This window comes from Nannospalax galili, unplaced genomic scaffold, assembly GCF_000622305.1.
Source record: "Nannospalax galili isolate Female #2095 unplaced genomic scaffold, S.galili_v1.0 scaffold87, whole genome shotgun sequence".
In the NCBI taxonomy this organism is placed as follows: Eukaryota; Metazoa; Chordata; class Mammalia; order Rodentia; family Spalacidae; genus Nannospalax; species Nannospalax galili.
Genome location: NW_008360320.1, coordinates 2795470 through 2821400, shown reverse-complemented (window position 1 = coordinate 2821400; position 25931 = coordinate 2795470). Strand labels below are relative to the sequence as shown.

At 41.9% G+C, this 25931-nt stretch overlaps 1 protein-coding gene across 6 annotated transcripts in view; it reads left to right on the top strand.

Moving 5' to 3' along the window:
• The window catches only part of Lypd6b (LY6/PLAUR domain containing 6B), a 210410-nt gene that overhangs the window by 165957 nt on the left and 18522 nt on the right, over positions 1-25931 (top strand). Inside the window, exon 1 of one of the 6 annotated variants that reach the window (XM_008825163.2) lies at positions 22459-22492. The exons of 4 other annotated variants lie outside the window; for them this stretch is intronic. The gene's annotated coding sequence lies outside the window, so the exon portion shown is untranslated. Of the gene's footprint in view, positions 1-22458; positions 22493-25931 lie in introns of those variants that run through there. One more of the 6 variants, XM_029559713.1, reaches the window with a different exon arrangement.

The following is a 25931-nucleotide window of genomic DNA, read 5'->3' as shown; positions in this document are numbered from 1 at the left end:
AGACACTTGTACAACCATGTTTGTTGCTGCTCTTTTCACAATAGCTAAAAATGAAAGCAACCGATGTGTCCCTCAACTGACAAGTGGCTAGTGTTCTCCCTCATATGTGGATCCTAGGATCAGACTCTGATAAATAAGTATGCAAACAAACGAAGCATATTTCAAATAATGAAATTTGCAGGTAAATAGATGGATTTAAATTACGAAGTGAAGTAACACAAACTCATAAAAACAAACGACATATGTTCTCCCTCATATGTGGATCCTAGCACCAAATCCTTTTCAATTCCAGGTCCTTTTAATAAGATGATGCTATACAGCAGTCCCTTCTGCATGAAATAACTACTATCATCACAACTTCAGCTGAGCCTGATTGCTAAGCATAGTCACAACTGGGCTTGTTGACAGCTGTGTTCATTCATTAAAGGAGTGCAAAGCAGGGTCACTGGACGCTCACCTGAGTATCCAGCCACTCTTTCCAGCCAACTAGTCCAGCCTTGGAAGACAAAAGAAAAATGAGGAAGAACCCAATAGAGGGATGCTTTTGGAAGCCCTTGTCAAGAAACTCCAATGGACTCTCATACGAACATTTGAAAATTGCCCTGTTTTGACTTTTTTCTAGTTCCCTGTCTAGAACTTGTAATGCTAATTGCTCTTTCTTTTACTTCTCCTTCACATTTCCTATTCATGATTCAAGGACTTTCTTTTCCCCTTAGAGACAAGAGTTATGCAATTTGGGAGTCTTTTAGATAGACCCACTGAAGGGGTACTCCAATTGCCTCACCCTGCGTCCCTGTTCAGTATGGAAGAAGCCAGAACGGTCTGTGTTCCTATTCCCTACTGGCAATTTGGGTAACCCCTTCAGAGGATGGTGTGATAAGAATAGGGTGTAGGAACTGGGTGGGCAGTTGGGGTAAAAAGACCCCAAAGAAAAGTAGCCAGTTTCTTGGCTATAAGTCAAACTGTCCTTGGGCCTGTTAGCAACATACTCTGTTCCAAAGGCCAAAAATGTCAAAAGTATTTTGGAGCTTGTATCTAATCCTTAAAAGATTTTAGAGTTACCTCTTCAGAGGGGGGAATGTTGGAGGGGAGGAAGTGGGCATGGATTTGATCAAAATACCTTATATACATTTATGAAATTCTCAATAAAGTTTCTGTAAAAGTTAAAAAAACAGCAACATTATTTGGCCACTCCCTATTTGCTTCTTTTTCACCAAAGATAAAACTGTTATGTAGTGCTGTGCTAAAATCAAGGTCATGTATAGAACTGCATGGATGTGATAGCCTGGAACTATATCACAAAGCAAAGGTGATTTGTTAGACAATAATTTTCCTTGGTTTACCATCTTAGATCTAACTTATCTCTTCTTTCTTTTCTGCTTGTTTACAAAACAACTGCTTCTTAATGTGCACCACCTGGGTTTATTGGTCCAGAAAAATGTTGAGTTGAGAATCTTCAGTGTCATGCATAGTATGCAGTAAAATAAAATATAGTTCTTGCCTTCAAAGAGTTATAGTGAAGAGAAGGTAAAAGATATAGAATTATAATTTTCTGTTGGTAATATATACAAAGAGATTTGTGTGACTCGTATAATAAAGATGGAGTTTTATAAACACAGTGAATATAATACCTAGTAAATATCTGTTTGAGAGGACAGCTCTCTAGTGAGCTCAAAGATAAGGGGCAGAGATAATAGAGCTGCTGCTTATAGAACAAGACATCAATCATTGGTTTTGGAAAGGGTAGAAAGGCTTCAAAGAAAGGAACAAAGCCTTTCTTGGTTAGCTTCTTGGAAGATGGATTCTAGACTTGAGCAGATGACTAACCAGGCTCCTGATCCTCAGCACTGACTGTGTCTCATATTTGGTCACATTGTCTACCAACCTCCTCACCCTTTCCTGAACTGTCCATAGACTTCTAAAGTACATCTACTATTCACTTCGATGAGGCATTCCAGGTGAATAGGGGTTTGCAGGCAGTTCACAGGACCTGTCTAGTGGTCATCTGCATCCTAACATGATAGCCACCTTGTGGATTGTACAGAAAGCAGTGGAATGAGAACTATAGAACACTTCAGGCAGCCATGTAGAATACATATGTGACAAACTTCAAAATTAGAGTACCACTTAGGATTTAAATCTACAGAGATTCCACTTAGAAAATGCCTTCCCCCTTCCCCTAAGCTCTGGGACATCCAGCCATCCTTACTTTGAAATGCTTCATCTGCCTTCATCCTCTGATGAATTGTCTGTGTAGATTGAAGTGGACCACATCATTGCATTTGCATTTTGTAGAGCATGAAAGATGATCTTTCAGTTACTACTTGTGGAGAACTGAGATACAGCTGCACATCAGGTTCCTGAGTTGCAGGTGGAATTGGCAGCACTGGTCTGGAGAGAAATGGTCCCAAAGCCTGTGAGCTGAATGACTCTGACCAGTGCCTTGGAAACAGGACAAACCTGGCCCATCCAATTGCCATTTTCTCCACTGTATTCCCAACTACTCCCCATTTGGGGAGGAAATGCTTTCAGTTTTACGTTGTTGGATCTCTAGTCCTATCAACTGTGTAACCAGTTGGCCAGGTGCTAACTTACAGAGCTGCCTAGAATCCTGCTTTTAGTGTCCTGGCAGTAATGAGAGAGGCTTATTAAATTTGGTTACCCTAGGTCTTCCTCCATCTGGCCATTTCCTTCTGTCTGTTCCCCATTCTCTTTGTTTCTTTGGAGTCAGGAATGTTGCTTTTTGTAAAGAAAATGGATGTAAATTACCAGGGGCAATGAAACAAGCCCTGCATTGCTTTCTGGCTTCCAAGACAGCTGTTCTGGGAGTCAGCACAGGATGCTTTGCCATGGAATCTGCAAGGGAAGGGAGGAGATGGCTCACGCTCTCTGAGCAGATCACATGCCTGCCAGGCACTTCATTTTCCAGTCCCTGCCACGAGAGCTGCAGCAGGGGCTCTGCAGAACCTGTGTGTGGAGCTGTGCAGAGCCTGTGTGTAGAGCTGTGCAGAGCCTGTGTGTGGGGCTGTGCAAAACCTGTGTGTGGGGCTGTGCAGAGCCTGTGTGTGGGGCTGTGCAGAGCCTCTGTGTGGGGCTGTGCAGAGCCTGTGTGTGCTGATTTTAGTGTCCTGGCAGTAATGAGAGAGGCTTATTAAATTTGGTTACCCTAGGTCTTCCTCCATCTGGCCATTTCCTTCTGTCTGTTCCCCATTCTCTTTGTTTCTTTGGAGTCAGGAATGTTGCTTTTTGTAAAGAAAATGGATGTAAATTACCAGGGGCAATGAAACAAGCCCTGCATTGCTTTCTGGCTTCCAAGACAGCTGTTCTGGGAGTCAGCACAGGATGCTTTGCCATGGAATCTGCAAGGGAAGGGAGGAGATGGCTCACGCTCTCTGAGCAGATCACATGCCTGCCAGGCACTTCATTTTCCAGTCCCTGCCACGAGAGCTGCATGTGGAGCTGTGCAGAGCCTGTGTGTGGAGCTGTGCAGAGCCTGTGTGTGGGGCTGTGCAGAACCTCTGTGTGTGTGTGTGTGTGTGTGTGTGTGTGTGTGTGTGTGGAGCTGTGCAGAGCCTGTGTGTGGGGCTGTGCAGAGCCTGTGTGTGTGTGGAGCTGTGCAGAGCCTGTCTGTGGGGCTGTGCAGAGCCTGTGTGTGTGTGGAGCTGTGCAGAGCCTGTCTGTGGGGCTGTGCAGAGCCTGTGTGTGTGTGGAGCTGTGCAGAGCCTGTCTGTGGGGCTGTGCAGAGCCTGTGTGTGTGTGGAGCTGTGCAGAGCCTGTCTGTGGGGCTGTGCAGAGCCTGTGTGTGTGTGGAGCTGTGCAGAGCCTGTCTGTGGGGCTGTGCAGAGCCTGTGTGTGTGTGTGTGTGTGTGTGTGTGTGTGTGTGTGTGTAGCTGTGCAGAGCCCGTGTATGGAGCTGTGCAGAGCCTGTGTGTGGAGCTGTGCAGAGCCTGTTCTTAGGGCTGATGGTGGCTCAGCTGAATTTGCCTCCCCTAACAAAAAGCTCAGGCTACTTGGTCTCTTACATTCTGGACTCTCTCCTTGCTGCCAGTTTCCCTACAATTGACAGTGAAAAGTCCGGAGGAGAACTAGCATTTATCAGGCACTTACTGTATACAGGCATTGTGAAAACGACTTTGTCATTCACCCCCTTCCTTCTCACTGTTTCTTATGATGCATGGCTCACCATTGACTTGAAATGTAAGTATTATTGTACTGAGTATAAACTGGGAATTTGAGATGTTAAGTGCTTTGCTCAGGTTAATAGTTGCTGAGTAATGATCAGATCCTAAGTTTAGGATCTGAACAAGGTATCCCTGACTCCAGTAAATCTAGAGCACATTTATCCTTACCAGTCACTTGCTGCATTCCATTAGGCTAAAGATTTAATTCTCAGGCCAAGAAGAACCCAGGCTTCCTATGCAAGCACCATGCAATTGATGCACTATCCTCCATTAATGCTGGTGTTTTAATATTAATTTTTTTGTCTTTTGAAAACCTATGCTATTTCAAGGACAGCACCTTGTCACCCCTGGGATCTAGAGGTTAGTGGCAAATTAACTAAAAGTCAGTTTCTTTTACTTCGCTCTGCTTTCCTTCTCTGTGAGGCTAAGCAGTGACCCTTAATGCTAACAGCCCAGTGACTAAGGCTCTGCAGTGCAGCCTGTCACAGAGCAGTGGGTCAGGACTAGAGAACTGCTTCCCAGCAATTCCAGGTGACACTGCTAGCTAGCTTACCTTGCTTTTGAAATTTTATTTTCCATTAAACAGCACAAATGCTTGTAATGCCTTTCTTCCTAATACCAATACATTGTCAACATGATCTTCTGAGCCTGGTGACTGCTCTATGAGCCCCTGGAAGCCCATCAGTGGTACGTGTGCTTCCTTCACAGCCATGGTGGGTTCCTGTTCTTATTCTAGCCTGTAGGTCTTCACAATAAATCCATCAAAAGCTATGCCAGTCTGCACAAAGCATGCTTTCCACCTTCCCTGGGGGACTGAAGTGTGGCCTTTAGAGCTCCGCGGGATAGAAATCACTTCTTTTTATTAGCTCAAGCATGAACATATACATCTGTCCATTCCACTCGTCTGGCCACCACAATGGCCACTAGATAACATATTGTTTCTTCATGAGCTAGTTAGCAGTTTACAAAGTTTGTGAGTGAGGAAAGAAAACTTGGGCTGTACAGTGATGTAAGAATCATTGACATGCGGCAAGCAGAAAACAGAAGTGCATGCTGGGAGGCCTACTTTTCCTCTCACAGTGATGCTTCAGTGCCAGTCGTTTGGGAAGAATGAAAAAGGCCTGTATTCTCCTCGCACAATTATGGGTCTTCGATGGAAACGAGAAAGCACTGTGGTGATGCAGATCAGTTTCAGCAGGAACACGAGATATTTTATATGTGAAATCAAGTCCATTCATCTTTGTAACTCTTAGTAGTTAGCTGACAGTACAGATAAGTGTGTAAAATCAGGACCTTTCATGTTGGTGAGTTACTCATGAAGTATAGAGAGCTGCGTGATTTAGCAAACATTCTATATTCCTAACGGGCGATTAAAAAGACAAACTCTATTGCCAGATCAGCACATGTGCCACTGATGTAACTGCTTCCCTCAGATTTCTAACGGGGATATATTTCTGTTAGCAGGGTAGGTAAGTTCCTGGCTTGTTATTTTTGAAACCAGCACTGTGGAGATCCAGGCATTAATCAATTTGCAGAGAGCTGCCAATTCTTATTTTCCAGTCTCTTGCCATCAATGTTATTGCAAACTAAGCCTGGTGTCCCCAGCATCTTCCATCCTGAAGTGGGGTGTGCTGTCCTATGGGGCACAGCTCATCTGTGCTGTGAGCTTGCATGTCACCTGCCTTCTCTCCAGCCTTTCTATTTTAACAGCAAGACACACTATTGACTTAACATTTCGTTTCCTCACTAGATAATTCACAAAGCCAGTAGGAAATCTTTCAGCACTAGTTAAAATAGAAACAGCTACATCTTCAGTAGAAACTTGCTATAAAATTTTGTCTCTTTTATTTATTTATTTTTCTTGACAATGACAAAAGGGAAGGAAATATGGGCATTGGAAAATGTTTCTCCAAAACTGGCGAGAAGGCGACTTCTGGTTTGCCTAACTTTCCTCTGGAAGATTTAATCAGTGTTTGCTGTCAAAGAAGAAGAATGCTCTAGCTTCCTGAAGATGCTTTGTCTGAAATGATAAACACAGTTAAGGTGATGGCAGGCCCTGTGTGAAAAGCGAGGGAAACACTTGTTTATGATTAGAATACAAAAAGACAGATTTACTCAGGGCTTTCTGTGTTTTTTTCTTGCTAAAGTTCCTGATTCAGCGGGCAGTGCCATGGCTGGAACTGTGTTATATGCTGTTATACAAGGAAAACCAGCCAAGCTTAACGAGTCCCTGCTTCTGGGTTGTAATTCTTTGGTACCAGTGACTCTACACCTGCTTCACTTCTTTATCTTCCCAGGGAACACACAGCTTTGGTGGTGGTGGTACTGCTGGTGTCTTTGGGTTTAACTTTGATCTTAGTGTTCAAGAGGACACTAAAGAAATAAAAGTGTTGAAAAATGAACGAACATGAGAAAGGGTTAAATAACCCTCTTTTTGTTAAAAGCAATTTCAGCTTAATGTGGGCTCAACCTGTGAGCCTCTGGTCTGTACCCTTCCTTCCGCTCTGAACCTGCTGGCTGAGGGTGCAGGACAGCTCCTACCTTCTAGCCTCCACTTTGTTGGCCTGCTTATGTTCTGGAGTCTAGCTCTGCCATGGACACAGTAAGGGGACTTGGGGGGAAGGAATCCTGCCCTTGGGGCTTCAAAATTCATGAAATGATTTTGCCTTCTGAGTTCTTAGTTGCTCAATTTAATGCTGCTGAGAAGACCCTTCAGCTGGCCTCATTTGCCATGTGACCATCAACCAGGCCCTGCACTCTCTGGTTTTGCTTTCTCATCTGTATGTGGCTGAGATTGAACTGGCTGCTGTGGAACCCTTGACCCAAGTGAAATATCCTAAAAAGAAGCAATTTTCAGTGTCATTTAAGTGAAAGTAAGAGACCCAGAGTGGCTTACCTTGCTCAGAACCCCCTCCATCTACAGCAGCGTATGGAGCCCCTCTCGTCCAACCACCATCAGACCAGAGGCATGAAGTTGTACTCAACTGAGGCTATGGACATAAGATTCACCCTAGTCCATCCTGAATCCTGGAGACTGAATTTCTACCAAGTTGTAAATCAACCAAGCTCAAACGGCCAGGAAGCACCAGCTAGTCTTCCCTGTTCTAATCCCTGTCCCCGCCAACCAGCCCCTTAGCTTCACTCTCACCCCGTGACATCAGACGAAGAACTGGGCTGTGTGTTTGCTGCAGCCCCCTAGTCATCAGCCTCAAAGCCACAGGGCCTTTGCCAGCACCTGCACTGGACACCAGCCTCCTGGCCCGTACTGCTCGTCTTCCTGGCTTTCTTTGAGGCAGTTCTGATTACGACTGTGACCTTTGTGAGTCTTACTGCGTGAAAGACCAAAACTCAACTTCCAAGCTGTTACAGCCTGGTGCTAAATTAGGTTCTTGTCAACCCACAGTCCATTTCACTTCATCCTTTCCCTGGTCTCTGCCTCCAAGCTTGTGGCCATGGCTTTTCCTATCCTGTCTCTCCCTTAAGTAGCACATGCACCCATTCATACACACACACACACACACACACACACACACACACACACACACCTCTTTCTCACACACATACATGTTACAATTAATCTCATACACATACACTTGTGCACACACATGCACACACATATATTTGGTTGGTTTTACATAATAGTACATATATTTATGGGATACAGTGTGATATTTGAGATTATGTATGCAATGTGTTGTGATCAGACCAGAGTAGTTGGCAGGGCACATCATTACAATCACAATCCTCTGTTAGCTATTTTCAAGAATATAAAAAATCGGCATCATTTGTTCTAACATTAGAAGTTAGTCCTCCTCTGCAGCTCTACTCCTCCCTCACCTGTCCTCCCCCCACTCCTCCATCACCTGTCCTCCCCCACTCCTCCATCACCTGTCCTCCCCCCACTCCTCCATCACCTGTCCGCCCCCCACTCCTCCATCACCTGTCCTCCCTCCCCACTCCTCCATCACCTGTCCTCCCCCCACTCCTCCATCACCTGTCCCCCCCCACCCCTCCCTCACCTCTCCTCCCCCCCCTCCTCCACCACCTTTCCCCCCCCCCTCCTCCTGTCCTCCCCCACTCCTCCATCACCTGTCCTCCCCCCACTCCTCCATTACCTGTCCTCCCTCCCCACTCCTCCAGGCCTGCCCAGCCTCTGGTAATCACTATTCTATTCTCTATTCTATGAGATCAACATTTTCTCAGAAGTTTTAATTGACATATAAATTGTACATGTTTAGTGGTGACCATGTTATATTCTAATACATAAATACATTGTATAATGTTCAAATCAGATTATACATACCTGTCTACTCAAACATCTGTTTGGGGAAAACATTAAAAGTCCGTCCTTGTAGCGTTCCTGAAGCATGCCGTACATGGGTAGTCACTCTACTGGAGGTCAAGCACCAGAAGAGAAATCTCTTATCCAGCTCTAACTCAGCACCCAGTGAGTAGCCTTTCTCTGCCCCTCCTTAAGCAATAGTTTAACTTACATGTATTTGGGGAGAGCATGTAGCACTTGTCTTTTTGTGCCTGCCTTACTAAATGTTCTCTTTGTGTGCTGGTTAGTAGTCAACTCAACACAACCAGAGATGCCTGGGAAGAGGGAACCTCAATTGAGGGATTTCTTCTATTGGATCGGCCTGTGACCATGTCTATGAGGCATTTTCTTAATTGGTAATGGAGATGCGGGAGGGCCCAGTCCACTTTAGACCATGCCATCTCTGGGCAGGAGGGTAACTGAGCAAACTAGGGAAAACAAGCCATTAAGCAGCTTTCCTCTGTGGTCTCTGTTTCAGTTCCTGCTCCTAGGTTCCTAGAGTTCCTGCCTTGTTTGGCTTCTCTCAATGATGGACTGTAACTTGTAAGCTGAAATTAATCCTTTCTTCCCCAAGTTGGTTGTGGTCAATGTTTTATCACAGGAGTAGAGAAGCAACCTAAAACACCATTTTTCATCCATGTTGTCCCAAATGGCAGGATTTCATTTTTTCATGGCTGTATAGTATTCCATTGGTGTATTTTCCACATTGTCTTTGTCCATTAATCTGCTGTTGGAGCCTGTGTTCAATTCTTATTTTTGTTATTATCAATAGTGCTTTTTTGTCCATCCTCCTAGCTGCCTTTCCCATAAAGACTGTGTATCCTTCTGGCCACCTTCTGAGACCCTTGTTTCTAATTCTCTCTTCAGGTGCTCAACAAGGAGGCAGCATGGGGTGGAAGGCAAATTACAGAGAAGGAAGGCCACCACAGTCCTGAGATTCTGCCACTTTTCTGTGAGATGCCTTTGCTAAGAAATGGGCAATGATAGTGTTTCCATGCCACTTTACCACATGGTTCTCATCCTCAAAACAGGCATCATATGTGAATGAACTTTATTTTAAACACTCTACATTTTAATTTTTGTTGTTTTTAATAAGGTGCTATTATAAGGCATTACTGTTAGTGTTTTTTAATACCTGACAGCTCCTGTTTTAATTCTTAGCCATGTGTTTTCCTCTCTTACTCCAGTCATTTAAGGTGAAATCTTTTTGTTGTTGTTGTTAAAAATTTCCTTACATTATTTTTAGAGCCCATAATGTTTATCACAGCACTGACTACACAGTAGGCACTTCATGTGGATTTGTTTAATAGCAATTTGATCTCTAAAGCCTCCAAACATCTACTATTTTTGGTCTGCTAGTAGTAGAGGCCATTTAGTCCTTGAAAGACACTTGAAATTCTCGCATCCTTCTGAGGCAAGATTGAAAGTCTAAGGGTGTGGAAAACCTGACGAAGCAGTAGAGCAAGCTGACTGTGGAGGCCTGTGATCCTAGCAGGATAAGGCAGAAGGAGGATCCCAAGTTCAAGGTCATCCTGGCCCAGAGAGAGAGAGACCCTACCTCAAAAGCAAACTAATAAGTGTGGGAAATAAGTGATTTGAGTGAGGTTCTCTCTTGAATCAAGGTGGACCTCAGTTCTAGGACCAGTTACAGTGAATCTAGGGGTCAATCCTTTGGGTCAAGTATCCTTTCTAAAACTGTGAATGTACATAACCAACAAGAAGTCCCTTTGCCTAAGCTGCTATCAGACAGAAGTGTTATTTACCAAGGGGACTGTGACTTCAGAAACAGCAAAGTAGCCCTTTGATAGCTTCAGGAGGTAGATGATATATTTTAATAGTTCTCATGACTTTGATTGCAACTGTTCCTAGTCAAAAATGTTTCCTATAAAAGTTTCTTGTATTAAATTATGTCCATTATAAGAGCAGAATACTCTTAGTCCTTCAGGAACTGGATGACTGACATATGTGTAAGTGAAATGATCTCATTTGGGATCATAAAGAAATATACTCTTTTATAAAAACTAAGTAGGATATCTTCAGGAAGATATTGTGACCAACTCTTATTAAGAAAACAAGGCATTCTGGGTACCACTTAATATAATGGAGAGTTAATTTACAAAGGATAAGCTAATGATCAGTAAAATTTGATTTATTTTCTCCCACCAAGCTTGACATATGCATACCTTATGCTCCTGGGATAATCTAATTTTGTTGAGGAGTAAAAATTATGAGGTCATGAGAGCTATGGAGTTTGCTAAAACTTTTCAAAGTGTGAGGGTGCCCAGCCCCATGTTTAAGATGTGTAGGATAAGATTCACCAGCATGCCCTGCCATTGCTGCCAGTCAGCATAGGCACCTCTGCACTCGTTCATTCATTACGAGGGCACCGGTGGAAAATGGCAGCCCCGTGGTTGGTTTCTTGGTTGATTGGTTTGTTGGTTGGCTTATTCGTTGGTTGATTTGTTCATTGCTTTCTTTCTCTTTTCTGAAAATTTTTATTACAGTTATTTATTGCATGTGTGTGTGTGTTGGTTCACATGTGTGCCATATCATGTGTGTGGAATCCAGAGGACAACTTGCATTATTTGGTTCTCTCCTTCTACCATGTGAGTCCCAGAGATCGAACTCAGACCATCAGCCTTGGTGACAAGCACCTTTATTGACTTAGCCATCTTGCCAGACCTCTTTATTTATTTATTTATTTATTTATTTATTTAAAAATATTTTATTATTTTTATGTTGTGTGTATTGACTGCATGTGAGTGCACCCATGTTGTGCAATGCATGGAGGTCAGAAGAGGGCATCGTATTCCCCTGGAACTGGAGTTAAGGGCGGTTTGTAGCCGCCATGTGGGTGCTGGGAATTGAACCTGGATCCTCTGCAAGAGCAGTCAGTGCTCTTAACCATATATTTGTTTATTTTTTAAGGAAAAAATTTTTTGATGCATTTTCCTTTCTTGGTCAATCTATAAAATGCTTAGGTTTGTTCCTTATAGATTTTCTCACATCAGTGATGTGCTTCCCTACCCCCTACAGAGATTTCAGAGGAACCAGGAGTTAGTAATACTCCACACTTCATGTCCCTATGGCAGACGGTCATATGCTTGCCACTTCTATGTGGCCTTCATCACTGCCTTTGAATTACTGTAGGGTAGGAACCATATCTTACTTAAATGCTTATTTCTAGATCCTTATATAGCAAATAGTAGATGTTCAAGAATGCTTATTACATGAATAAGGGAGGGCCAGCAAGATGCCTCAACCGATAAAGGCACTTGCCACCGAGCCTGGCATTCTTGAGTTCATTCCCTAGCACTTGGTGGAAAGAGAGAACTCCAGCAAGTTTTCCTTTGACCTCCATATGTGTGTTGTGATACGCATGCCCGTACAAGTAGACACACACACACACACACACACACAAACACACACACATACACACACACACAAAGCAAAAATAAAATAAAAAATTGTAAATAAACGACTAAAAGAGAAAGATATTCATGTATATGTGCATGTTTAAGGTGTATACACACATTTATTTTGTACATGAATTTTAAATTTTGAAAGCTTATTTGATTAATTTCTTCATTAAGAAAAATAATAATGCTAAATTTGGATGAGTGATGACAAAATAGGACACTTCTAGTCCAGTGTCCAGCATAGTCACCTACAGGAAAGGAAGCCAACAGCGTGCACAGCGCTCGTCAGCGCACAGTAGCCGTGGAGCAGCGTGGCTGGTTTTTCTTAGAGCTGTCCTCTTTTTTCACAGTACGATAAATTGAACCTGTGGTCACAGCAATGCTCTACATCCCCAGCACTTGTCCTACAGGGCGCAGCGAACAGCTCCTAACCTTCCTTCATGCAGTGTCATTGCCAAAATGTGTAGAACCTTAAAAGTAAGTGTAGCGATAATGCCTGCTGCTCATCTGTTGCCTCCTTAAGGTGTTACATTTCAGAGATTCTGGGGCTCCCCTTGATAGATTTCATACCAGTGGAGCTGTCAAAATGTTGCTATGGCTGTTGTTTTCTGATTTTTGTATCAGCTTGGTGCTTCTCTTTTAAGCTTCAGCCTCTAGCTTTCTTTTTCTGCTAGAGACTTGCAAACTCTCTGTTTTGATTTAGTGGGGAGAAGCCAGATGAGTTGCCTCATCTGCATGGAGCACTTGGTCATGTGGCTTACAGCACATGTAGGTCCCTATCAGGTTCTCATTGAAGTGCAGTCTGTGACTTTCATGTCCCCATGCCTGCATTTTTTTTATTATTCTTAAAACCATTGTTCCATAAAGTGCTCCTTAAGAGAAAATGCAACTTTGCTTTCACACCCCCTTTTCAGTCCACAAACGTTCAGACCTTGTCGTGTGCCAGCCTGTTGCTGGGGATAAAAGACTTGGTGTAAAAGAGACCCCATCTCCTCTTTTCTTTAATATTTTCTTTATTATTTTTATTTTATATGTATGAATGTGTTGCTTGCATGTATGTAAGTGTACCCACGTCATGCAATGCCTATGGAGGTCAGAAGAAGGTATCAGATTCCCTGGAACTGCAGTTAGAGATGATTGTTAGCTGCCATGTGGGTACTGGAAATCCAACCCAGGTCCTCTGCAAGAGCAGCGAATGCTCTTAACTGCTGAGCCATCTCTCCAACCTGCCCACTGTCCTCTTGCACACACTTTCTTCTTCCTGTTGAAGGAGCTGGTGCCATTCCTTATGACTGCTGCCTGGGCTTCTAGGGCATTCTGGAATTAAATGCAGGGTTGCCCCCCCCTCCCCGTGGACTGATTGCAGAAATCATCAAGGAGAATAAGGAGGGCCTAAAGCCTCAAACTAAGAGCACCTCCCTTCAGCCTGGTAAACAGCAGCAGTGACTGCCATGTGCTGATTCACCCCACAGATCTGAGAGCTGTGGGCTGACCCAGCCACCTGTGAGCTGGAAACATGTTTCTGATTAAAACACTTGCAGTGAATCCCAGAGTCCCTTCAGACTTGGCTTAACCATTTTCACTTCACGGAACCATAGTTTGCACTTAGGAGATTTGAGGGGGAACCAGAATGCCAGGCTTTGGGAAAAGCAAAAACGAGACATGGGGTGGGGGAACAGGTTTCAAATAGATTCTCCTCCCTTCTCAGTGTGAGGTTGGCAGAGAGGAAGGCAAATGACATAGTGACCAGGTGTAAGTGTAAAGCTGCTGATTCAGAAAATAGTACCTTTGAGACCTGTTTGGGTGAGAATTTTGGAGATCACAAAAGGAAGCAGCTGGTAAGTTCTGGAAACCTTTTTTTTTTGTAAGCACCAAATTTGAATAATGCACTAAATGGATTGTATTGCATGTATTTAAATATTTATGTACAAATGGCTGTCGCATCTTAGCCTGCTGTGCCATAGTTCCGTGACATAGCACAATTGTTTTTAAATTCTCATTGTCTAGATGCTAAGAAGGCATTGTACAAAAGATGGGAACCACAATAACGCAAAGAGAACACATAATAGGCTACTGCACACCAGACCTGTTCCTCACAGCAGACTAAACAAGTTTTGAAATCTGTGTTATGTGTGGATTAAGACAGAAGGTATGGATTGGGACCTGACTTGAAATTCTCTTCCTGACTCTCCAAATTCTCTTTGGAACCTTGGGCAAGTTACTTATCCTCTCTTTGAACTTCAGAGTCCTCATCTGTAAAGTGGGGATAATAATAGTTGCCCCCTCCCTGTGTTGTGAGAATTACATAAATTAATGGTGTTGGGTCTTTGGCCCTTCCAAGCCCTCAATAGACGCTCTCTTGAAAAGGAAGTTCCTGTGCATGAGGTGAATGGAAGAAATCATTGGCACAAAATGGGAGAATAAAATTCACTGATGGCAGGCCCTTTGCTTTAGGAATGGAAGCTACCAGTAGTGAACACACAATACCTGGCACACAGTACCCCTCCCCCTAAATTGGCCAAATAACTGAATAAATGTGCTTAGTGCACTTAGAATGTACCAATCGGAATGTTTTATGAAATTGACTAAAATGCACATTTCAAATGAAGAAGGAAATCATGAGTGACTGAAGGGGGCATTTCGCTTCTATTTATCTAATCCTTTCCCATTCGGACATAGGGTTTGATTCCACTTTTGTCCCTGGTGCAGGTGATTTGGAGGGTGTTTTGTAGTGTGGCTTGTGTCTTCCTGGGGACGGTATTCCAGTTCCTGTTTGTAGAATGTGAAACAGAGACCCGATAGGAGGGGCTAAGCCCATATTGAAACTATTGACCACAGGTACTGTTTGCTCTCATTGCCTTCTGGGTCATGAGGTAGCATCCCCTCATGACTGAGAACAGAGGTCAGTTCTGGAGTCTAGCTGGCCTCTTGGCCTCCGATCTGTGAGCAGATCCTCTAAGCTCCCTTGTGCAGCTGTGGGCTGCTTGGCCTGATTCTCTGTGTGTCTTGCACCTAGCCCCAGCCCAAAGTCATTACTCAGACTCAATGTGATGAACAAACACTGCCTTTGCAGGAAGACCTACAAATTTGCCAAGGGAAGGAATGCAGCTCTGAGACCTCTGAGCTGTAGGATTATGTAACTCACTCAGCACTGATTTTAAAAAGTTGTGAAATTCGGTAATTTCCATTTGTACCACAGCTAATTAGCCTAAGGAAAATGGTGACAGAGGATGTTTTCCAAAACTTTTCCGGAGGTAATCCTGGAAGAATAGCTTCAGACAGTTTTACGCAGATTTACTTTCAAGATGCTGCACGTGTGTAACTAGTATTTCTTGAGTTCTTCTGTCTTCTAGGCATGATTTTCAGTGCTTGAAAAAAGTTAGCTCACTTCTCTGGAATCACTGTTTCTCATTATTATGTCATTTTTACAAGAAGGAAACTGAGGCACAGTAATTTGTCCAACGTTACACATTTACCTCTGAGGCCTGATTCTGTATGTAAGGAAAACCAGCTGAGGTAATGGAAAAGCTATCTGGCTTGTTCACTAAGCTGAAAAGCAGGAATGTTCACCCCTAATTCGTGTACCCCAGGAGCCACTGCATCTTTTCCTTTGAGGGTAGGTTTTGGTTGTGAAGTCCTTATGCAGGGTCTTCACATGAGGGATTCCAGACCCAGGCCGCCTGTTCAACAGCTTGAAAGGTGGGGACCTCAGAATCTCAAATATAGTCACAAGAGATGCTAAGCTCTTTCAATTTCAAAGAACCTAAAACAAATCATTCTTTTAGGGGCATTAAAACAATATGGACCAGGGCTAGAGAGATGAGTCAGTGGTTAAGAGCACCGACTTCTCTTGCAGAGGACCCAGGTTGGTTCCCAGCACCCACATGGTGACTAACAACTATTTGTAACTCCAGTTCCAGGGGATCTGATGCCCTTTTCTGACCTCCATGGCATTGAATGACACGGGTGCACTTACATACATATAGGCAATACACTCATACACATGAAATAAAAATAATAAAATATTTTTAAAAACAATATGTGTCAGTGAGTATCTAAAAACATTTTTGCATTTGTCCAAAATTTTATATATAATGTTAATGTAATCATTTACTGATTTTATATGGATCAGATGCTTTTTATGGCAATTGGATGTTTCCTGTCTTAAAATATATACAATTAGATAAGTAATCCTGAACATGGAATCTGAGGTTTGGAGTGAGAACATGCTAGCACTGGACATTGGAGATAGAAACAGTAGCACCTATCATCTGTCGTAACAAGAGAACTGTTATTGCTGCAATCAACAGATCAGTGCACAGGTATGAGTGTCCCCCTCCTGTCCTGAAAGAAGCACTGCTTCCTGGCTGCTTCTCTTCCTTCCCTACATACTAAATCTGTTCTTATTTTACACAGCTGTGAATGGTTCTTGCCGAATTCTCATGGAATGTTACCAATAGACTTCGTAAAATGTTATCAGGGTGGTGAATTGCTAGGTTCTCCTACACCCACCACCAAGTGATGCACTCTAAAACCAAACAGAAATGCTATCATGAATTATCCACTGTTTGGATTTTTTGAATGTGTGTGGTTATGAGGTGAATGAGGGCCAGAGGACCTCAGGCGTCATCCTCAGGATGCCTCCCTCTTCCTCTGGGACAATCTCTCCTTGCCTGAAGCTCACTGAGTAGGCTAGCCTGGCTTGCCAGTGAGCCTCAGGGATCCTCCTGCCTCCCTGGCTCCCAGCACTGGAATTAATAAGCTTGCAGCACCATACTGGCAATTTTTACGTGGGTTCTGAGGCTGGATCTCAAGTCCTGAACTCCCAGCCCCTAAACTACCAGACCACTGGGAAGAACTGCGGGGTTTTAACTATATGATAGTTTGGTAACCAGGAACTTTCAGGCTAATTAAATTATTCATTCTAATTGCAGTTTAGAATAAGCTATGTATACTCATAGATTGAAAAATCAAACCAATGAAGTAATATACTCTGATATACTCCTTCCTATTTCTGTGCTCTCACACTGCATGTCTTTACCTCTGCCCTCTAGCTATAAGCCTTTAGTTTTATTAATTTACTGTATAGTCTTACAGTGTATTTATGTATATACAAGTAAATGCATATAATGATTGTTATTTCATTTCTTCTGAAGCATAAAGGGTTACATGATCTTCTTGTGTGCACACATGTCTGTTTCTTTTAACAGACACTAGTTGTTTCCAATCATTTGGTGCGGCCAACAGTGTAATGATTATCATGTGAAGGTATTTTTGTACGTGGCTGCAAGTTCACCTGTAGGAAAGAAGCTTCTAAAAGTAGGATTCGAGGTCAAGGCTAAATGTCTTTGAGATTTGAATACTGTTGTGAATTGTTCTTAACAGTTGGTATCCCATCAGCAGGGAATATAAATGCCTGAATTTTCCTAGGTGCCTCAGAAAAGCACACTAGAAAAATCTTCACCTATCAGATTGGCCAAAATCTAGAAAACAAAAAATATAGTTTTAGTTTTCATTAGTACTGTTTGGAAATGTGCTCAGCTTTCCTTATGATGCTAAGGACCATTTTATTGACTTTGTATGAGATATTTACGTCCTTTGCCAGTTTTCCTGTTGTGTTACTCCTGCTTTTCTTAAGGATTTCTAATGGCTCTTTTCATAAGATTATCTGAGTTTTCATTTGGTTTTTGCCTGTAATTTGAGTTGAAAATATTTTCTGCAGGTAATTACTTGTTTCTTGACTTTGCTTATGGCAGATTTTTTGCACATGGAATTTTCTTTTTAATGTAGTTGAATTAATCAAACTTTTACTTTATATTTCATGTGTTTTTGAGTCATAATTGGAAGACCTTTCCTCATTCTGAGAACACCATTTGTATTTTCTTCTGCTGATTCAAAGATTATCTTGAAAAAAATTAGCATACTCAAATTAGAGAAAATGTTATAACGAACCCAAGTGTCTACTGTCCAATGCGATTGAAGTATTAACCAATCTTATCTATCACTCCACCCATGGAGAATATTTAAAACAAATTCCAGACATCATATTGTTTTCTTCTTATGTACATCAATATATATTAATAATATATAAGCACTTTTTAAGAATATACCTTTCATACCATTATTATACCAATAATTCCTTAAGAACATCCTATATAAGTTTGTATTTAAATTTTTTCCTCTGGAATTTTATAGCTTTTGGATTCTGTGTATAACACAAAGTATGCATCTAACTTAATTTTTTCCCCAAGTTCACTTTGTAAGTTCTGCCTTACCTTACTGGTTTAGAAAGTCAGCCTTACCATATAACAAATTCCCATGCATATTCATCTCTGGATTTCATCTCTGGACAGTCTATTTTTTTCATTTGTCTGTCTACTTAGATTCTGCTATTATATTGTTTCAATTATTAGAACATTAGAGTGTTTTAATGACTTAGGACTGTCATTTCCCAGATGAAATAGTCATTTATCAATGCAAGCTATTTTTTAAAATTTGTTTTCATTGAATTTTTGTGTATTTCATACAGAACATCTTAAACGATCTTAATCATCTTTATACTCCTGTCCCCATCAGCACCCTCCCATAGCCCCTCCCCCACACACCGGAGCCCCTATACTCTGTCATCCGTGTTATGGCCCACTGTATCATCAGTGTTCCCAGACACTCCCCAGAGCAAGTCCATCCATTGAGATCTCATCAGCTTATCTAGAGTCCCTTGTTTTAGGAAGATCAGCTTTTCTTCACCTAGCAACAATCAGTTGCCAATATTTCTTCAGATAAGATTGGGGTCTGCTGTTCATTTTCCCACTTTTATGCTGGGTTTTTGTCTGCCTAAGTTTGCATGGGACTTATGTATGCTGACTCCATTGCCATAGAATCATATGAGCAGGTACCCAGGAGCTTGTAGGACTCTGTCTCCATATGATCATGCACCTCCTCCCTGGCTCTTAGAATCTTTCTGTCCCCTCTTCCTCCATGGTCCCTGAGCCTTGAGTGGGTGAAGTTTAATAAAAGAGCTCTGTCCAAGGACTAGCATTTAGTAGACTCTTGATCTCTATGCTTTGGCCATTTGTGACCTTTTGTGTTCCTGACCCTGTGCTGCATGAAATAGCTTCATTAGTAAGAACCAAGAGATTCATTAGTGTCCTCTTCTTTACCCCTGTTTTATGTTCCATGAGCCTTAGTTGTAGAGGTTGCATTGTAGATGTGTCACTTAGGCCTGGGCTATTCATAGACAATGTCCATGTGTGACCAGTTGTGGTACTTGGTAATAGACTCCGACTGGTGTAAAATGAGCTTCTTTGATGAGTGGTGACTGGGATATTTATAAATATAAGGATATACATTTTACATATCATAAGAAATCACATTAGTCTAGGGATGTGACAGTCTTGAGGTTTTTCTCTAAGATCTGCGATCACTCCAGCCATGTGTATTTGGTTATGTTTATAGTACCACACTTGAGTTTCCTCCCATTGAGTGGGCTTTTAGTCCAATTAGGTAGCTGTTGATTGCCCCCAAGATAAAAGTGCTACTACTTCACCAATGTCATATGCTGTGCTGGTCATTGATGTAGTATTTGGTCTTGAAGCTGGTGTTGGATCATCGATTAATATTTTCCCTTGGCACTTTCAGCTCTCCAAAGCTATGAGAGCCGCCTTCAGAGAAAGTGGTTTCAGCGTGCATCCTCCCTTTTTTTTGAGAATGCATGCTATTTAAAAATGGCAGAAATTATAGTTTATAACCCAGTTTCCTCAGGTCGGGTGACTGACAATACAGGTATGGAGTTGCATGTGAGAGTGTGTTCCTAAAGGAAAGAACTAGTAAGAGAAGTGTTTGCAGAACAACTTCTGGCTCATAACAGTGTGTGTATATTGGGAGAGGGGAGTTGTGAAAAATTTGGTAAGAATAAAAGGCTTTTTGAATGTGTGAGAATCAAACACATGGTGCATCCAAGGCATTTCCAGCATGCTTGCCTGCTTGGGACGACCCAGCTTCACTGCAACCTTGGTTCTCAACACAAAACTCTCACACTTTGCACTGCCAGGCCATCTCACCACACAGTATCAGAGGGTGCTGCCTGAGATGCCTCAGCTCAGACTGAGACTGTTTGATAGTATGAATTACAGTATTCTTACTGTCAATACAGAGTTTTCTGCCCTTAGAGAAACATAATGTTTTAATTATGGAAACGAAGAACTTTAGTATTTTCCTTCCATTGTTCCTTAAGTATTGAATTAGAACCTTTGGATTCTGTTATGTTAGAATGTCTGACTTTTAAAAATTGCTGCTTGCGTTGCTGACTTGAGCTTCATTAAGACATCGTGAAATGCATTTTGGCTTGGGATTAGAACAGAATTTCCAACAATTTCTAAAATGACCATAAACATACTTCTGTCATGTTGTACTGCATATTTATGCAAAGAGGTATTCCTAGATTGACTATATTAAAATCAAAATATCAGTCAACTCTTCAAAATATTGACTATCCTCTATGTCCTACAGAATTAAATATTCAGCCAAAGTTTAATTCTTAAAACATTTTTAACATATATTTATTTTGTGTGTGTTTGTATGTGTGTGAACACATGCATGCCAAAGCACATGTGTGTGGAGCTCAAAGGACAACTCGTGGAGTCAGTTCAGTTATATGTATGCCAAAGAATTGCCTTAAAATAAATCTGTGTGTGACTTTTTATGAGTAAATGTTTGATTTGTATACTTGTTTTGTATTCCTATATACCTGGGGATGCATAGAAATGTCTCATAGTATAGGAAAGTAAATAGTAATAAAAATGCCTGAAGCGGAGCAGGTAGAAGAGGATAAGGAATTAGGAAGGGAAAAGGACATGGCGGATGAGGTTTGCTTCTCCTTGGGAACTAGCTGACCCTCGTTTCCTTCCTCATCCTACAGCAGAGAAATATGAAAGATTTGCTGTGTGCCCTGCTGTTTGGAACAATTGAGCACCAAAGTGTGCTACACAGCAGGGTCCTGGTCAAGTGTGTCAAGAAGTTGCTCTGAGCAGTTCACAGTCTAGACAGGTAGTGACCCTGAACCCCTAGGCTGGCTGTACATGACATGAGAGTGAGCCTCACTGTGCTTCCTAGGAAGACTCAGACTTCTTTCTGAAAGACTACCAAATCTATCTAGACACATATCTTCCTGGAGGAGATCTGGTGCAGTGACTTCTGGTGCTGAGTTATTGTAGAAAAGAAGTTGAAGGAGTTTAGCTAAGTTGAATCATAGTACTATCATTGAAATGCTCTGCTGGACTCTGACTGCACCTTCAAGAAAGTCCAGTGAGAATAGATGGACAGCAGGTGGTGAATAGGTCTGGATTTTAGAGTGGGAGGAGAAACAGAGACAAATTTCTATATAATGGCATAATTTTCCTGCCGACACCCTTAATAACCTTTGGTACAACCTGTGGCCTCCCCAACCCTAATTCTTCTTTACACTTTGGTGATGACCACATCGTGCTTACCTCAGAGCCATGTGGGGAGAGTTAATTAGTTTCAGATGGGAAAGTTCTTTGACGATGATTCATATTGTATAGTGATTGTGCTAATTTGAGGCTGCATAGCCCTTGAGTTGGGACAATAATCTGGTGCCCAAGCTCAAACACTAAAGGGTAAATGGAAACTGCTTGATTTTGGAGTCAGGGAACGAACTTTGCAAGGTGATTAAAAGGGCAAAATCAACCATATTCCCTATCCTGTACTGGACAGTCATGGGACTGCCGTACAGATCCCATGTTCTCTGCTGGAGTGACTATTACAGTGGAAGACAGTTGTTAGAAACTGACATTAATGGTCATGAGCTTGGCATGGATTTCTCAGGCCCTACACCTGGTACACTACACCTAATGGTCAAGGTCACTACTGTGACCTCACTTGGTGTGACCTCTCAACATTTGGACACTTCCTGTGCCAAATTCCACCCCTGTCCTCTCTCTTGAGTACTTTAATGAGGAGAATCTTTGTATCCACTCACACAAAAGGAATAAAAAGACAGAAATCCCTTTTTGGTCCCTGGTGCATGCCACTTTTTAAAATGTCCATTCAAGATGTGCTCTTGTTGGCTTTTTATTATTATTGTTTTGTTTCTAATGTTTATTTTTATTTTACGTGCATGTGAGATTGCTTGTGTGTATGTAAGTGCACCCATGTCATGCAACGCTCACGGAGATCAGAAGAGGACATCAGATTCTTTGAAACAAGAGTTACAGATGGTTGTTAGCTGCCGTGTGGGTGCTGGGAATCGAACCTGGGTCCTCTGCAAGAGCAGCCAGTGATCTTAACTGCTGAACCATCTCTTCAGTCAAGGTATACTCTATTTTAAGCACAAAGTAAAAGGAACTCTTTTAGGCATAATCAAAGAACACTTTGCCAATACTATGGAATTTTATGGTCTGGAAATTGGATGGACTATGGATGAGATCTCAATGTGCGTTTTAAACTCAACTTTTGAAAACTTTTTTTTTTTTTTTTGAGGTGTCCTTCCCGAAAGTGGAAGAGGAGGGGAAGGAGGAGGAGGAGAGGAGGAGGAGAGGAATTTGATAAGAAAGGTGAGTGCAAGTGCACGTGGAAGGTGAAGTAAAGTAGTGCTCTGGGCAAGTGCATCTCCTGAGAACACTGTCCCAGAAAAAAGGCTTGGGCTGTGGATGATAAGCCACCATAAAGAAATCTGAAAGTATGCAGCAGCTTCTGGTTACTCTGGCAGAACACCTGAGGAGAAATCAACTGAAAAGAGAAAAGATTCATTTTGCTCCCCAATTTCAGAGGTTCCAGTCCGTGGTCACTTGGCTACGTTGTTTCTGAACTATGTTCCCTGATTGATTTGTTTCGGCTTTCTGTTCTTGGTTCCCCATCACCTGGAGATCCTTAACAGTGGCTTTCTACTTTGCTGGTAAAGAGGCTACTGCTTATTCCCTATAGCTGTTCATGTAATAACTGTGCTATAACAAGGAGCCGTGACACTCTGGTCCAGAGTAGCTCTTTTCTTATGTTTAGAGACTGAATTCAAGACTCAGTTGGAGTTCTGGCAGGAAACAGATGGCATAATGAAACTGGTGTAATTTTGGAAAGTTAAAAGAGGCTGTTCACAATGGCCCAGGCTAGACTTAGGGAAGCCATCATCAGATAGTACCAGACTAGTGTTAGCTGCTGAGACGCATCATAATGTAGGCCTAAAGGACAAGGAGAAAATGGTCACAGGCATCCAAGCAATATTAGCTGTGGCATGTTCCCTGACAGATGCTGCTGGACATGGTGGTTCCTGACAGGGAGGCAGTCAGAGTAATAAAGACTGTCTTCCTATCGGCAATCTGTGTGCACTTACAATTGGCTGAACCAAAGCTAAGCCAGTCTGTGCTTCCCAGCACAGAGCTGGGTGGAGTGGAATGGAAGATGGGTCTTGGGTGGGTGGGGCACAAGGAAAGAGGGGATGAGGTCACTTCCCTTTTATCAGAATGGGATATCCAGGGAAGTTCATGTGGCTCTGGGGTGTCTAAGGCCTGGCACAGTGTGTGTTGAACCACATGCAAATGTGCTAGGCCCTGTTGGGTAAATGTTTAGTTGCTGAAGATAGAGTTCACACAATCTCCATATGGGTAACTGATTGACTGAAAAGTTATTTACTCAAATAAACATCGCAATGGAAATAACAATTCTGTTGGTAGAAAAAAAAAAGGAAAAAAGTGTTTTTAATTGACCGTGTCTTTAAGATCTATAAATCTCTTAGGAGACCTTAAGCCTATTTCCAAGCATGGATTGGAATTGGTTCTGTCCAGTACTAAAGAAGGACACCGTCTTGTGTGTATGTGTGTGTGTTGTTGTTGTTATATGTGTGTATATATATGTGCATGTGGGTATGTGTGCATATGGAGAAAAGAGGTCAGTGCCAGGTGTCTTCCTCAGTCACTTTCCATCTTATTTTTTGAGACAGGGTCTCTCACTGAACCTGGAACTCACTGATTTGGCTAGGCTCATCATTTAGTAAATTCTGGGGATCCTCCTATGATGGTGTTCCTACCAGTGCTGAGGTTATAGATGGATGCCACTGCACCCAACTTTTACACGGATGCTGAGGATCTGAATTCAGGTCTTCATGCTTACAGAGCAAGCACTTACCCACTGAGTCATTTCCCCAACACCCAAGAAGGTCAGTCTTGTATCTGCAAACAAGCTTTTCAGTTTTCTTAGCTAGAGCCCGACCTATGGCCTGAAGTAGATGTAAAAGGTTCTGTGAATGAGAAATATTTGAGCTGGACCTTCCAAGTACATTGGGAAGATGACACACATTTGAAATAATGAAATGATCCATGTGAAAGCTTAGAGCATGTGGCTTCTCAAAGCAAATGCTGTAAGAACTCCTCCTGCATGCTACTTCCGTGTGTGGGCAAAGAATACAGATTTATCAGTAAACCAGTAAATGGAAATATTACTCCCAGAAGGCCGAAATATTGTTGTCACATATTCCAGGTTTCCTATATTCAACTTCAGAAGAATTTCACGTCTTACATCTGATCTTACATATGCTCAGCTGATCATAGAATTTGAGAACTGAAAACATACACATTAAATTTCAGTCTTAAATTTTGTCAGATACTGAATGACCCTAATGCTATTATGTGATAATTCTCGAGGAACAGTAATTCTCTACATTTAGCTAATTGATTTGATATATTGAAAAAAATAGCAACATTTTATTTGTTTTGGGTTTTTAATTTTTATTTTATGTACATAAGTGTTTTGCTTGCATGTATGTAAGTGCATCCATGTTGTACAATGCCCTCAGAGGCCAGAAGAGGGCGTTGGATACCCTGGAAACTGGAGTTACAGTTGTTAGCCACCATGTGGGTACTGGGAACTGAACCCAGGTCTTCTGTAAGAGCTATCTCACTACCCTGCAACATTTTATTTTTCATTCTCTTTAATTCTCTTAACTCTGCAAAATAGACATGTAATATTGCTATTGTACTGATAGGGAAACTGAGTCTCACAGTGATTGAGGGAGAGATGTTAGATCCAGGAAGTAACAGCAGAATTTGTTCTTGGGCCTAGTGCAGCCAAAGTTCAATTTTTCCCCATTATACAGGCAACATCTTCATTTGACTTTACCCTTGTGGGACTTTGAACCACGCCTCAAGCCATTAATGTCGTTTTTCATGCTGCAGTTAAAACACTATTTAATGCACATAATTTTTCAGCTTCCTCTGGGAATATGAAATTATGCACATATATATTTATGTACATTTCCTTTTGCTCTAAGTGGTAATAGTGACAATTTATAGTGCAAATGACACACTGTAACTTAGCTATATAGGCAGGATGCAGAATTTTTTCCTTAGGACTGCTTTTATAATCTTTTCAGCTTCCAGAGAGTTCTTTGAATAATTTGTTCGGGGTTTTGTGACTATGCAAAAGTCAGCATAATATTCTTTTGCTAGAGCATGCAGTTTATTGTTGATTTTTAAATGCCCTCCAGTTTCAGAATGGTGTGTTCTTTGCTTGTGCTGTATATTTCTAGATGGAGAATTGAGAATAAAATTGAGCTAGTAAGGGTGAGGAGGCTCTATAAACATGTCCAGTGACATAAACCTCTAGGATAAAAAAAGAAACAGGACAATTCAGAGTACCAACTGTGTGCCTGCAGCTGTCCCAGTGGACAACTGTAGGTGCTGGAAACTGTGAGGTGATTGGCAGTGTAGTCTCTCAAAAAGAGTTGTAATTATGCTTTTATAACCTGGCTTAAGCTTGTGACGGCTTTTTAAAGCAATCAATTCATTCAATATAGTACATGTATGCATGTGCATATGTAAATATAGACATATATGCACATATACAGTTGGGTATCCATACATATATACACAAAGATGTATTTAGTGAACTTACCACTTATGTTTTCTGCTTTGGTAAATCCTGTCATGTTAGAATGTATTCAGAAACATTAAGAAACATATCTGTATGAACACATTTATGCTCACCTTTTGCCAGCTGAGACAA